Source organism: Enhydra lutris, unplaced genomic scaffold (genome assembly GCF_002288905.1).
Source record: "Enhydra lutris kenyoni isolate GAN:26980312 unplaced genomic scaffold, ASM228890v2 scaffoldscaffold12, whole genome shotgun sequence".
Lineage (NCBI taxonomy): Eukaryota > Metazoa > Chordata > Mammalia > Carnivora > Mustelidae > Enhydra > Enhydra lutris.
In genome coordinates this window covers 79,436,159-79,451,743 of record NW_019154096.1, presented here as the reverse complement: position 1 = coordinate 79,451,743, position 15,585 = coordinate 79,436,159, and positions in this window count along the sequence as shown.

The following is a 15,585-nucleotide window of genomic DNA, read 5'->3' as shown; positions in this document are numbered from 1 at the left end:
AGGCTCCCCGCGGAGCAGAGAGCCCGATGCGGGGCTCGATCCCAGGACCCTGGGATCATGACCTGAGCCGAAAGCAGAGGCTTTAACCCACTGAGCCACCCAGGCGCCCTAGGAGGATGGGTTTTGCTGCAGAGGCCACAGGAGCAAGTACACGGACGTGGCAGGTGGCCCATGTTCCTCCGGGGTTTCATGGGGGACCCTTCCTCACGGCCGCCGCACAGGTGGGGCCAGGGAAGACCCCAGAAGGAAGCAACAGCTGAGTTGACATTTTCAAGATGGGGGGTGGGGGCATGAGAAGCTCGCGGCAGGGGGAGGGAGCACGAAGGCCAAGGGCAGAGTGCGCCCAGCCTGTCTCGAACCGCACAGCAGCCGAGGAGGCCGGGGCAGAGGCCAGGGAGGTCGAGGCCAGAGGCTGCAGGTCTGCGCAGGGACAGGCCTGCAGAGCCCTGGGAGGAGCTGTGACAGGCTTGGCGTGCTGGGCCAGGAAGGTTCTCGTTTGTGTCTGTATTTCATGAACAGGATCCGTCGGGAGTAGGCGGCCAGGAGAACTGGACCAGAAATACCCCAGGGACCGAGGACAACCTACAGAAACGCCTCCTGAGTGGGGCCTCCCCCTTCCCACGGACACTTCACAGCAAGAAGGGAGCCGGCCAAGGCGACGGTCTCACAGTCTCACCGAGCACTAGCTCTTGCCTCCATCGTTCAGCCGCCAAATCAGCTTCCGCACAGCACTCAGAGCCGCGAACGATGGGCTGAGAAAATGAAGCCACCGCAGGTGTCCCTCCGCCATTCCTGCTTCCTCCGTCCTTCCCCAGGGCCTGTGGCGCCACCTCCGCCCTCCACCCCCTCCTGGTCTCTCTTCTGCACAAAGGGAAGTGGTAGCTAAACGTGCTGGGACATGCCAGGCATGGGCCTCGTCCCCAACCCGCAGGCGGGTCCCAACAGTCCCGAGCACAGGGGTTCTCTTCGTGGGGAGCAGCGTGAAGTTCAGAATCAGGGTGCGGGGTGGCCCCGAGGGAAGCTCCGCAGAGGGAAGAGCAGAACGGCTCTGGCGAGGCTGTGGGAGAGGACGTCGCAGCTCACAGCTGGCGCCTTGCAGAGGCGGGGAGGTGGGTACCGGGCCTGGAGACCAGCTGGCCGTGCGGCACTGCCCTCACCAAGTGCTGGGGCTCTGAGGCTCTCGGGACGGGCGCAGACTCAGGTGTGGATTCCAACGTCCCCAAACCGACACCCGAACAGCGGAGTTGAACCACTCCCGTGGAGCCGTGGAGCAGAGTGACCGAGTCGGCGTGTGCACACCCGCACATGCGTGAGCGTCCCAGACCCCCAGCTTCGGGACATCAGCAGGAGAAGACCGTGGACCCAGTCAGGAACACACTTTGACCAGGGGAGCTCCCAGAAGTAGGTAACAACGTTCCAGAGTGATTATGGAGGAATCCAGAGACCTCCCGGTGCCCGGGTTAGTCCATGCCCACAAAGGCTGTTGCCTCGAGCCTTTGGACAGCAACATCCATATTTCTGCTCACCGTGATGCGTCCGCAGTCTTTCGGAGTCGCTAATGGCCCCTTTCCACCTGGCGTCCTGCAGGGACGGGAGGAGCCAAGGAGCTCAGGGTGGAGCTGGCGGCGGCGGGGTGTTTCACGACTGTGGCTCCAAGTACGAGCTGACGGTCCTCCCTCTTCTCTGCATGTAATTTATTAGGATTCACAGTCAACAGAGTTGGTAATTACTATTTGCGCGGGTCTTTTCCACATAAAGCGGAGTCAGCAACCACAGTTGAGAGGAGAGGCCTGGAGTCCACCCAGCGCGTGGCTAAACGTTCTGCTGGAAAGAACAAAGCCAAGTGATGGTGTACGGCATTGACTCCGCTTCTAAGCGCCATCTTCCTCTACCCAAGAAGCTCTCCCTGATGTTGAGAATTTGGAAATAGGAAGTGGAGGGACGTCTCCAAGTTCCCTGACGTGGACACCTAGCCAGGGCTTCAGCTGGCTAACAGCTCTCTGTAGCTTTAAGAGGAATTAATGCCCCTATCCTTGAGTGAGGGCACTTGGCCATTAGAATAAGCTCAGGGTTTCTCTAGCTCGAATTCTGTGATTTTAGCAAAATGAACACTTCACTTTGTTGGCTACTGGTGCACCATTTCTGGAAGGTGCTTTGGGGTGGCAGGGAACTGAATATGGAACGTAGAATGTGGATCCCTATGTTCGTTCGGCGTGTCAGAACTTATGAGGAGTTGTGCACCCGTCACGTGATTCCATTCCCACACGGACGGTGCCCACCTTACCCCTTGCCGCTCCGGGGGAGATGGAGATGATGTCACTGACTCAAAGCTGAAGCCCAGATGGCAGGCTCCTGAGAACCAGACAATGCATTCTACAAATATTTGTCACGGGGCACACATTCTGGGGGGCAAGGCCCACAGAGCCAAAGTCAGGCATGTGGTCAGAGGTCCGAGCTGACTTGTGAGGGAATCCCTCAAGGCTCCAGATGCAGGGGTGGATGAGGGGATGAGGGCATCAGTCAGGGTGGGGAGCGGGTGTATCCTTCTGTGCACTGACAGGGGAATAGCCCTGCCCATCTGAGCTCATTTCCCAGGCAAGAGACGACCCAGGGCCAGGCTCCCGGACCCACGAGACATTGTTGTGTCAGAGCCCGCTCGGAGCGTGGAGCCTTTCCACCCTCCCCTCTGCTAACGCTGATCGGACTGTGCGGGGAGTGCAGCCTGGAAGGCCTGGGGCCAGACACACGACCGTTCGGACGAGCACTGGGTTGACAAGTGTGCTTGGCCGTCAGGCTGATCTGGTGGGGTACGGTGATGCCGGCGAGGGCTCTCTCCACACGGGAGGCTCTGTGTCCAGGGCACGCGGCGGGCAGCCACACCAAGGAGACCCCCAGAGAGCCGAGGGACACTCATTCCTGGTGGCACTTGCTCCCTGGGGATGCTGGCACAAAGCCAGGCTGTGCGATGGTCCAGTTTATGCGACTTTATTGGGAGACTCCGAGGAATAAGGAACCGCTGCTGGAACAAACACCCACTTCCAGAGACTTCCACGGAGTGCCAGAAACTGACGACACGGAGTTAACATCATCTGGTCAATGGCCTGGCCTGGGAGCAGCCCGTGGGGTGGCGCTGAGAGCTGGGAGTCTGGATGGGGTTTAACTTGAAGAGGCGCGAGGGGGTGCTGCCCTACTCGCCCGAAGGCTCCGTCCCGAGTGCAAGGGCAACGCTTCGATTACCCTGCCCTGCTGGCAGCACGGAGCGCCACGCAGTCAGGCTGTCCGTGCCTCAGACGGTCGCACCCGCTGACTGCTGGCGGGCTGCAGAGGTGGGTGAGGGGGGCCCGCAGGCAGGTTGCACGGCCGCTGGTGAGTGTGAGTCAGCACCGGCAGCAGCATAGTGGGAATGAGAAGCAGGTGCGTGCGGGGGCTGCGTCCCTACCTGGATGCCTGTTGTTGGGGTCCTTCCAAATGCCCTGGGTGTGCGATGCAATTTTAGTATAATTAAAACTTGAATCACTCCAATTATATAATTAATTACATTCCGCTTCAATCACAATTTCTAATTGATCCCAGTTGCTGGTTCTGCACCTGGATACCTCGGGCACACCAGGATCAGCGAGCAGGTGGCCTGGCCCTGCAGTGTCCTCGCTCACATTCCATCATCTCCTAGGAAAATGACTCCTGGCAGGTAGCAGGGAGTCCACCTGCCATGCGCCTGTGCCCAAGGTACACACGCGTGGTGGGGCATGTGCCGAGTGTGGAAAATCAAAGACCAGCCAGAGGCCCCGAAGGAAGGCTCGGTCCAGCCCCTGAGAGTCGGAGAAGAGCCGTGTGGTGTCGAAGGAGGCAAAGGACCCTGCTGGTGACAGAGAACTGGACTCCAACCCAGCAAGCGCACACCAGATGTCTCCACCTGCTGGGCTCACCGCCCCCACCACGAGCCCCACACCCTACACCGGCACTCAGGACACGGAGAAGAACGACAACACCAAGACCGGAGGTATTAGAGGCTTGCCAAGCCTCCAGAAACTGCCACTGTATGTGGCCTCACACCTTCTGGAACGATTTCCAAAGCCCTTGCAGACTTGTCACACGACCTCAGCGAGTGAGAGAAACAATGTAAGTGCCACATGGAGAGCAGCGCCCTGTGGGCGCCGTGGTCTAAACCTTCGTGAACGCAGCCGGCTCTGCTTATCTCTAGACTAAGCTGATGCCCGGCTCTGGCAGATAAGCCCGTATAGGAGCACTTGTGTAAGGCCTGCGGCCCTGAGTACACCTTGTGGTGGCATCGCGTGGCTGCCTCATGCCCTGGGATGTCACAGGGCCACATCAGAGCACATAAAAAATAGGATCATTTTAAAAAGGGTTCCTATAATCACCGCAAAGAGAGCTGCCTGTGTGTTTGTTTTCTTTATCACTTGAAGGAAGAAGACAAGAATAAGAATAGGATTTACTTTTACTTTGGGGTCAAAAACCACATTTGACATGAGGCCATCTGTTTGGCTGGGTCTTGGATTCCTGGGAACGCCTGTGCCCGTGTGCGTGGCGTGAGTGTCCCTGAGTCTGTGTCTGAGCTTGGACTTTTGGAAATGTCAGAGAATGAAAGAGAAATGCCCAGCCAGCCTCCAGGCCAGCGGCGTGAGCTCCAGCCGGAGCGGGACGGAAGTGAGCTGGGGTCCTGCGGGCCGGACCCCGGGTGCCCTGCGGGTTCAGGCCACCTGCAGAGCGCCCGGCCCTGGAGATGAGCTGCTGGAGCGAGGTGGCTCGGCAGGTTTTCACGGACCAGCCCTGTTCGTTTGCTACCTCCAGCGGATGGTCATACAATTGGGGGGATGATGAAGACCTCAGGAGCGGCCCTGGCTGAAGGCTCTTCGGTTCAGAATCTCTGCTCACCTCTTCCGTGGGGTCCGTGCCGAAGCCCAAGAATCTTCGTGCCGGGCAAGTTGCACCGAAGCAGAATTTAACCGAACACAAAAGTATGCAGCCAGAGGGAGGCCGATAACGTTTGGTTATGAATAACATTAGCCAGTGATTCCAGCTGGAGAGCGACATCCCTCTGCCCTTTACCTCAGAGATTATTAAACAGATAGAATGAATTTTTCAAAACATTTTAATAGTTATACATTATTCTAGGCTTTCAATTTATGTGCCTTTCTTTTCCCTTCGTGTTTATTTATGTCTCACCGTTTCCCCTCAAATCCAATACACCTTTTACTCAGATGGCTTACTTTTCCACAGATCCTGTCAGAGGCTTAGACATCCACTATCTGTAGCAAAGTCTCGGACGTTCCAGAAAGACCCAGACGAGATGCACACACGTGCCGCAGCCCAGGCGGCTCAGTTCCGAGGGCGCAGAGCCGTGGGCCTCAGAGGCAGCTCCGGGCCCAGACAGAGGAACACAGACAGTCTCTGGAAGGAAGCAGGTTGCATGCAGTTTTGGTTAAAGTTTTGGCTAAAGTTTAAGGCCCGAGAGCCTTCATAATGAAACGTGTATATGAAGAATTTAAATAAAGCCGAGGACAGGATGGGAATTCTTATGGATTTATATCAGTCCCCCCCCCACCCACATACCCCATCGCACATGCGCATACACACACACACACACACACACACACACACACACGACGCTCAATCATTTCAATTAATGACCACAACCGTGGAGGTTGGCGGATAGAAGAGTGAGCCAGGAGCTGACAGGTTTTGGAATAAACCACGGAATGCTGAGGTTCGAGAGTGGGCTTTGGGTCAGATGTGCCTGGACTGAGCGCTGGACTCTGCCGTGTACCAGACGCGTGACTCTGAGCCCCGGTTTCTCGTTTGTGGGACGACGTGGGAGATCTCCACGGGTTACTGTGGATGCCCCCAGAGATGCGGCCACTGATGCGACAAGCGTTTGGTGAATTTGTCCTTCCATTCTTCAGGATCGGCAGGAAATCCTTGCGTCTTGGTTCTGGGCCTCGTGGAAGCAATCCCACACCTGAGACAGGAGAGTAACGGCCGCAGCGTGCCCAGGACCTTCCTGGTCTGCGAACTGAAAGGCTGGTGTCCTGGGAAGCTCTCAGTCCCCCACGCGCTGGGTGGTGGGTCATCCCACCCCTTCCCCCGCCCCCACAACAACCACACACCCCTGCCCTCGCCCCTGGGATCTGGGGATGACATTTCACTGGTGAGAAAACGACCGGAAGGGAAGGCTTCGGAGACTCAGTCTGGTCTACTTTATCGATTGACTTAATACCAGGAGAGTCGTGGTCTTCCTTTGTCAACCGTCCAGGACAGTTTCAAATCCTTTACAGTCTAAGTCAACAGAGAGCTGACTTGTTGGCACCAAAGACCTCGACAGGTGACTTTGACTCGCTCTGCGGGGGTGGAGCTTTCTCTCTGCTTCTGTTTTTATATCTGTGGTGAGAATGATTGTCTAGATGTTTCTATTTAGCTTCTTTTGTTCCAAAAGATTGCGAAGTGTATATTAAGTGTTTCGCCATCGCGCACGGATTATTCTGTTACTGCCTTACCCTGCCTGGAGGGTGTGCTCGCCTGCGGGGAGGAATGTTGTCCGCACACACCCGGTGATGTCCGTGTCCAGGCCCTTGAACACGCGAATAAATTTGGATCTGCGACAAAGGAGAGGTAACAAATGAGCCGGCCTTAAATAAATCGGGGGATGGTCCTGGACATCAGACAGGCTCGGTGTCAGCACGAGGGTCGTTGAAAGAAGAAGATGGGTCAGAGGCAGAGACACCTGCTGTCCAAAGCAGGGCTGGAGAGGTGGGGCAGCGGCTCCGAGCCAAGGAAGGCGGGCGTTTCTAGAAGCTGGAAAAGACAAGGACGTGGATCTCCCTGGAGCCTCAGTTTTAGCCCAAGAGACCCGTTTTGTACGTGTGACCTGCAGCTCTGTAAGGTGGAGAATTTCCCAGTTTGGGTGATTTGTTACGGGAGTGCTAGAGAGCAACACCGTAGCATAGGGGATTTGATTTGGGCGTTTTTACCAACAGTCATAGTTGCTGGGAAATGTGAAGAGGGAGCCGGACGTGGACCCGTATGCCCGGTTTCCGGCAAGTCTGCAGGGACAGTGGGCTGAGAGATGTCCCCCGGCAGGTGCCGGTTGACCTGGGAGCCCAGCTTTGCACAGGAGCTGTCCAGGTGATGCACAGGGGCCGCCTGCTCCTGGAGGGTACCAAGTGACACTGACCAGCACGTTTGTCTCCTGGACCCCAGGGAGAAGGTCCCTGGGTGCCTGGTTTCCAGTCCAGAGAAGGAAAAGTGAGGGTGTGGAGGAGACTCCAGGGGGCCTGGGGGCTGCTCAGTGTAATCATGGGGGACGTTCATGGCCATGGGCAGGCTGGTGGCCCCCAGACCTACACAGGACATGGGTCAGGACAGGTCAGAGGTAAGGCAGATAGGTGAGCAAGAGAACATGTGGGCAGAGCTGGGTGGGAGCTGGACAGACACGAGGGTGGGCCTGATGACCTCTCTCCTGACTGGACACCCTCCTGGGACAGTGAGGACCCTGTTTGACCCCCACGGCAGCCTCTGGGCTGTGTCAGGAGCAGGGACTGCTTCGCTGGTCAGCGGCTTCCATGTCTTACCTTGAAGCCACGGACCAACCCTCCTGAAGGTCTTAGCGCATCTACTGTGCGGCTCAGATGCCTGGATCCCTGACCCTGCCCTCCTCCCCGACCTGGCTGCCCAGAGCTCTGAACGGAGGACGAAGTGCACAGGGCTCCCTCCTATGTCTGGGGCACAGTCTGGCCCTCAGCTCGCCCCTCCTGGCCTCTCCCAGCAGACGGCCGTCCATGCTCTGCACCGTCTGTGGGGAAGCAATCACTTCCAACACATCGTTTCTCGCTCCAGCCCCAGGGCTCCCTGCCCACCCAGCTCTCCCCTGCCGGCCACTCCCCCTCATGAGCAGAGCCTCTGGGTCTGCAGGGGGAGCCCTGCCCACTGCTCAGGATCCTCCTCCTCCTGGAGACGGGACACCTGCTGCCTGGGACCCACCTTCCCAGCACAGCTACAGGACACAGCTCTTGTCTGATGGGCTGCTGGCTGCCTGGTTAATGGAAAAAGACAGTAAAAAAGGAAAATTATACTCAGTGTTACATAGCTTAAATTTCTTGAGTGAAACATAAACATTCCATGTTGTCTTGAAACATGGAGCAGAGCCAAGGCTCTTTTCCGAGCAAGTCCCCACCAGCTGGAGTCCCTGCACCGTCTCCTGCCATCACACTGACCCCCTTTCCTCCGTGTGCTCGCCAATGGCTGCTGGTCAAGGTCAGAGGTGGTGTCGTGGTCCAGGTAGCCATAGGTCATTCCCTGTCACGTTACAGTCGAATGGCTCCTGTGAGATGCTCAAAGCTTCGGGCTTCAGGATACTCCGTGAGCTTGATTCTAGGGTCCGACGCCTTCCCCTTTGCTCCTCAGTCTCTTCCCTACGAACAAAATCACACGGAGCAGATGAGGCAAACGCGAGCAGTAAGCTCTGAACATCGATTCTGATCTCTCTCTCTCTCTCACACACACACACATGCACTTGAAAACATTCGAGACCTTCACAAAATGTTTTAAGTTGATTGGAGATGCCCGTGGTTGTCATTTGTCCAATCTGAGAGTCAAAGCCATAAACCATAATGGTTGATCTCCTCCAAGTAGCTACTCTGAACTCAATAAACCAAAATAATTTGTTTCTCATGGAAAATCACAAACGTTCCTGCCTGACGTCGCGGAGTGTGCAGGACAGCTGGTGTGCACTCCGCGATCTTGGTGTCGGGACCAGAGCAGTCCTCCCAGCCGGGCCTCCAGCTCTGGGGAGGGGCACCAGCCCCACGAGGACATAGAACAGGATGTGGCTTCCTGCGTGGAACCTTCGGAAAAATGTATGTGGACGTCCTCCTCTAGGATTTCAGCTGAGTCAACCAGGCATGTCCAGAGGCCCTTGGAATAAAACAGACCAGCCTTCATGCTTCTCGAGCCCGGACTCTGGCAGAGCCGCAGAGGAAGACACCTGCTTGAGCTGAAAGACTAGCAGAGTGACCTAGCCCTTCCCTATGGTAAGATGTGTCCCATAGGCTGCAGGTCTTGGGACCCTGGGATCCTGTCCTAAGGACCAGGCGGCCAAAGGTTGACCCTGTGGGGAGCACGGACCACCCTCTGGCCGGAGGATGTGTGGGGTTGTGTCCACTGGACCCTGGAGAAGGGGACAGCAAGCCCAGTGTGCAGGAGGCACCGCTTGGTCTCAGGAGGCACCCAGGAAGTTACAGTGAGTGTTGGTGGGATCACCTGTGTCCCAGGAGGTGAGCTGGGGCCCGGGGACGCCTGGATCTCCTGTCAGGACGTCATCGTGGGCACCCATCCTTAGAGGGAAAACCCTGCTAAGCAGTCACACTGCGGATTTTTCTAAAAATCGGATAATCATGTTTGGGTCCGGGGTGCAGGCACACCTACAGCTTTGTGTCCACATTCGTACTCCTGTGCCCCTAGAGGTCACAGCCCTCAGGCAACTCCGGCTGGGACGTCTCTGTAGGCCAGCGCGCCGGGAGGGAAGACTCGGGCGTTGCTCGGCTGGCCCCAATGACAGCATGCTTTCTTCCAGAACCGTAGGTCACATGGACTCCAAAGCGCAGGTCGGGCCAGGAGGAGAGGTTGTGTGATGACCATGTCCAGGGGCACCCTCGCTGGCGGAGGACGTGGAAGGCTCTGATCACACGACTCCCGCAGGAGGTGAAGGCAGGTTTGGGGTTTTGGGGCACACAGCACAGACTGCTGAACTGGACTTCATTTCAGCCCATCCCGGTCACGAGTGATGTGGCTGCCCCCGGGGAACAGATAGATCCCTTAGCAGCTGCCAGGCCCCTTTACAATGAGGCCAGCAGAACCACATAGGGAAATCGATGCCTTGTCCATCAGGATCCCCGTCCATTAAGCATCCCTCCACCAACCAGCGCTGAAGACCAGTGAGTGAGCTCGGGCATGCACCGTCCCCCTGATCTCCGCGGAGCCAGCTGCACGTCCCACGGTTCCACGGGCCCTGGGCTTCTCCTTCCACTCTCACCGGGGACTGCGTGCTTGCGGTAGCTTGACCTGGGGGAGGAAGGGGGCAGCCGTACCCACAGAGGCCAGGCAGGTGGGGGGTGCTGTGGGGCTCCTGCAGACAGTGGGACTGTGGCCCCTAGCGGCAAGGGACCCACTGTAGGCAGAGGGAAGGTTCCAGAGCCATCCAGATACAGTCATTCTGGAGGCGCAGAAACTCTCCCCACTGAATGAGAGCATGAACACTTCTGTCACCAGAAAAAATTGTCTTAATTAGAATATCACGTCACTATTTCCAGAGCCTGAAGAAATAGGGACCTGCCGTGTGCAGCAGGGATAAAAAATACTCCCGTTTAGATTTCCAAGGTCCAAAAGACCCTCAGACAAAATGTCATCATTCCATACTCTGCTCGTGAACATAAGCTCCTGTTCAGCCTTTCCGAGTCAGTGAAATCGTACTATGGACAGGTGCCTAACATGGCTTCTGCCTGCTGGGGCGGCTCCTCTGACGGCACGGCCACCAGACCTGGCTTTGGGCACTGCATGGGGACAAGCCTTGAGGGAAGAGACAGCCCTGGCCTCAGGGGGCCACAGTCCAGTGAGGAGACAGACACAATTCCAGACATCACGAAACTGTCTGTGGAGTCTCGGTGTTACAAGTGCTGAGCAGGGAAGGTTCCCAGGGCTGTGGGGAGAAGGTAGGAGGGATCTAGGCTGGCGGGCTGGGGTCAGGAAGTCTTCTCTGTCAAGTGGCTCCTGCAATGTGTCCCCCTTGGATGACCAGGCAGTGGTAGAAAGGATGGTTGTTGGGGGAGCAGAAATGCAGGCAGAACAACATGTGCAAAGGGCCTGTGGCAGGAAGGCCAGTGGGTTGGAGCCATAGCTTGCGTGTGATGAGGCTGGGGTGGGATCTTTCTGGACAATTATAACATGAGGGTAATAGCTCTCCACTGAGTTTTTAAACAAATAAATTGTATTTAAAGTCAGGTCATTGATAGGAATTTTGAAGTTAACTATAGTTTTAAAAGTAATTTCATTTCACTGTTCATATATGGTAATCTTGATGAGGGGTTTAATCAAAATGTAGAGGAATTCAATTATTTTTTTTTAAAACCCTGCATTTTGGGCTGCTTAAGGGAATAGAAAATCTCATTTAAAATATCCAACTTTAATAATATAAAAATAAGACTATCCCAGTAATTACAAAAATCGTATTTAGCAACTGGTTTAGGTATTCTTAAATTTTATTGTGATGAGACATTTCTCCATTCATTATGCTTTGGGGGAGATGCTTGTCAGAGGATGTGAAAAGACATTTCTTCTCCCATCCAGATTCTACCAGGGGCCCCAGACCGAGGCTCATTGGTCTGTGAGTAAGAAGGTCTCCTTTCCAGAGACGGGGGTGGGTGGGTGGGGGGACGTCCTTGTGACCTGAGCGCAGGGAGATGTGCTTCCAGACAGGGAGATGCCCAGAGAGTTCCACACATAAGAGAAAACATCTCAGCATCGTTTGCTCCAGGTGAATAAAATGGTCAAAGAAAAATGAAGTTCAAAAGTGGCATTTCTTTCCATTTCTTTAGAGATTTGGGTTCTAAACCTTGTGAGAGGGGGATGGCCTGAGGCCAGGACCCAGAAAGCCTGAGCCCTCTGCCATTTCCCAGACACTGGCTCCGGGACACCTGTCCCTGGGGGGCCTGGGGAGGGGCCTCGTGGGGAGGCCTGATCCCCACGTCTTCAAGGCTGACCGGTAGGGGTCATCATAGGGGCACACGTGAGTCTCAGCAGGGCGAGAGGGGGCTGCTGTGGCTGCACAGGGCCTGGGGGCCCCAGAGGAGATGCAGCACCGGGGCCCAGAGGCTGTCCCATGAGGGGCCGGGCTGTGAGGAGGGGCCGGGCTGTGAGGCCTGGCAGAGGCTGGCAGTGCACTTTGTCCCAGAATGAGAGGGTTGGGGTGGGGGGCTCGGTGTCCCCCCGTGACACCCCAGGGCGCCCGCTTCTCACAGACTGAGATGCCGATTCAGGGAGGAGGGGCAGGACGCACAGGTTCCCTAAGCAGCGCGGGCGAAAACGCTCCGTTCCGGCGAGCACAGGACCTGAGCCCGTGCTCAGCTTACCGCGTGGCATCTCGGAATACAATTTTTTTAATTTTTAATTTATTTATTTTAATTAATTTATTATTTTTTATAAATTAAATTATTTTTTATAATTAAAATAATTAAATTATTTTTAATAAAAAATTTAATAAATTAATTAATTAAATTAATTAATTAATTTTTGATTTTTAAATTTTTAACAGTGACCACTCGAGGCGTAGTGTTGTAAAGCTGCCCGCTCTCCTGTATCACTGCACGATGCACTTACCACCAGTCTCACAGCCCTTTTTCCGAGAAACACGACTACTGATTCCAGAACGGGTGGGAAGCCGGGAAGAGAGAGATCGGTCTTCAGAACGTCCGGAAGCGTCTTCTGGACTCACGGTGGTAAAAGCTACAAGTCGTGCGGGACAGACCGACGCAACCATGGTCCGACGGGTCGCCGGCACAGACACCCCCAGCAGGACGCGGACACTTAGCAGGTGGAGGCCGGCTGGGCGAGCTGCGGGGTCCCTCGCGACCTCCCTCGCGGGAGAAAGAAGCAGAACGTCTGCCGGACCCGTGAGCCCCGTGGCCCACGCAGACCCCACATCCTCAGCGCGGATGACACAGCTATGCGTGAAGAGTGAAACGAGGAAGGGCACCAGGGGCCGGTGAACGCTGCGCGACCACTGGGGACACAGGAGCTTCCCAGAGGCGGAGCCTCACCCCCGCCGTAAAGCAAGGGCTTGGGCAGCCGCTCTCTTCTGGGGGTGCTGGCCGGCCCCTGGATGTGGGCCGGAGCGGGGGCACCGTGCACCGTGCCGAAAAGCCTGGTCAGGGCTGGGTTTCCCTCCAGAAAGATTCTAGGACGGGCCTGAGCTGGAAACCTACGCAGAAGGCCTCTGAACCTCATGGGAGCGTCCGTTGCTGTCGTAGGCCGGAGGTTAGAAAGGCTGACCCGGCGGAGGAGCTCACTGGAGAACGCTCCCGGGGACCCAGAGGAAGCCCAGAGCGCGCGGGCCAGGCCGCGGGAGACCCAGTTCAGGTGGGTGCATCTGCAGGTCGGAATGAGGCGACCAGACACCCCGGACGGGCTCCGAAGTGGGAGAGGAGCCTCTCTGGAAGCTGGGGCGGGGGTGACGCCATCAGACGCTGGGATGTGCTGTAGACAATGTCTCTAGAAGCCGTGCCACAGGGTGCAAATCCACGAGGGAAAGTGGGCCACGGAACAGATCCGTGCCCCTGCCATGCCTGAGGCTGGCCCACAAGGACCCCGCAGTGACCGTGTTACCATGTCAGAGGAGGCAGCCGTGAAGTGCTTCGGGAAAGGAAGGGCACCACCGCCAGGGAACGGATCTCATCCCGGTGAACCCAGTGGAGGGCCTGGGACGGAGAAGCTGCTGATTGACCGCAAGCCCCAGGCTGCGGGTCCCCAGAAGCCACAGAGCTTGAGAGGGCCCCGTGGGGGGAACCGAGCAGACCCAAACCCAGGCACCCTGAGAGAGGGGACGTGAAAGTGGAGCTCCAGAGAAGCGGGAGGCGTGCCGGCAATTGTGGACCACGCGCAGCTGGGACGCCAGAAGGAGAAAGTGGATGAAAGGAACAAAGCAGACGTCGGTGAGAAAGAACAAGAACTTTCTGAAGCAGGGTGAGCAGGGAGGCCGGGCAGAGTCCTTGCGGAGGGGGCGTCCAGTGGAAGGGCCCGGGAAGGCACTGTGGGCCTGTGAGTGCGGGGGCACATCTCGAGCCCATGGGGGTGTTCACGCTCCCAACAGCCAGACCCGAGACCACACGGAATGCCCACCAGACTCCCCGGACCCTGGGAGGGACCATACCTCGGAGGAAGCTACCCCAGGCTTGCCCTGAAGTCGGATGAAGACAAGCCAAGGAGGGAACGGGCGGGGACATCGCTGACTCTTACCTCATCACGTTCACAAGATTTAGCTTCAAACAGACATAGATGAAAGTGTAAAGGCTTAGAAATATATTTCTGGAAGTAAACGTAGGAGAAAACCTTGCATTAGGCAAAGATTTCTGAATCACTCTTAATCATAAATGAAAAGAATTGGCAAGTTGGACTTCATCAAAATAAAGTCTTCTTCTGTTCTTGTCCAATATCATTAGAACATGCAAAAATGAGCTGTGGGCCGGGGAGGAAATGGTCCCCGTGTGTGTCCTTGACGTACTTGCATACGCTCGTAAACGCAGTTCTGCAGCAGAGCGCGAGAGGGGCTGACCGGTGCCTGGCCAGCCTTCCCTGCTCCAGCAGCGCACCGTGGACGGGCTCACACAACGCTTGCATCTCAAGGCTGAGGGGCTGCAAGACAGAGATTGGGGCACGTGGGGTCTGGCTCTCGGGGACGCTGCCCCGCCAGGCTCCCCGACCGCCGTCTCCTCCACCTGTGCTCATGCAGCAGACAGAGATCTCTGCGCTCCTCGTCCCCTTACGAGGACACTAGTCCTACCTTTGGGGGCCCCCGTCACCACCTACTCACCTCCCAAAGGCTTCACCTCCAAACACCATCACTGGGGATTTCGGGCTCATCATGGAAATTTGGGGATGGGGAGATCAAACGTTCTGCCCCCGGCAACCTAATGAAATGCAGGCAGAACACGGACGCTTCTCACAAAGAAGATATTTGGTGACTGATCGATGCATTCAAGGGTCCGCGTTGCGAGTCCTCAGGGAGATGAGGTAAAGCCACAACGAGCACTTTCCGGCCAACGTGGAAGTGCGCCGGACGCTTCAATAAAACCGTGTCCACGAAGCGCAGCGGCCTGGAGAGCTGCGCTGTCCGTCTCTGCGGAGGCTGGAGAGATCGTTCCGTGACGGTACCAAGTGAGGTGCGGACGCGGGCTTGGACCCCGGCGGGCAGCTTCGCACAGAGGCAGACGCATACCCGCCACCAGAGCCCGGGTCGGCCTCCTCAGCTCTCTCCCGAGAGAAAGAAACAACCCAACGTCGAGTCAAGACGTGTGCCCGGCTGTCCGGACCCGCTTCGCCCGCGATTACGAGGTGTTTCAACGGGGGATGCATAAACTGGGTTTTGAAAAGCATTCGCAATAAAAATGAATAAAATACAGACTGACACAACCACAGGGATGGGCCTCAAAGCCACGGCGCTCAGGCCCAAACCGGACGGCACCGCACGCTTCCGCCTCCGTGTGTTGGCAGTTCTCGAAGACTGAAGCCAACTCACGGAAACAGACGGGTCAGCGGCTGCCCGAGCGCTGGGGCGGGAGGCCTGGCCAGGAGGGACATTAGGGCCTCTTTTAGATGATGAAAATGTATATATTTGTCAAAACTCATCCAACCACTCACTTAAAATAAGTGCATTTTATGGTACGTAAATTGTTCTTCAATAAACTTGATGTAAAGTGCCGTGTTGTACCACTACCGGGGCCAGCAAACGGTTAACATGACGTCAGCAGGTAATATAGCCTCTTGGAGGAAATCGAGAGCCACTGGAACCCTTGGACACTGGCA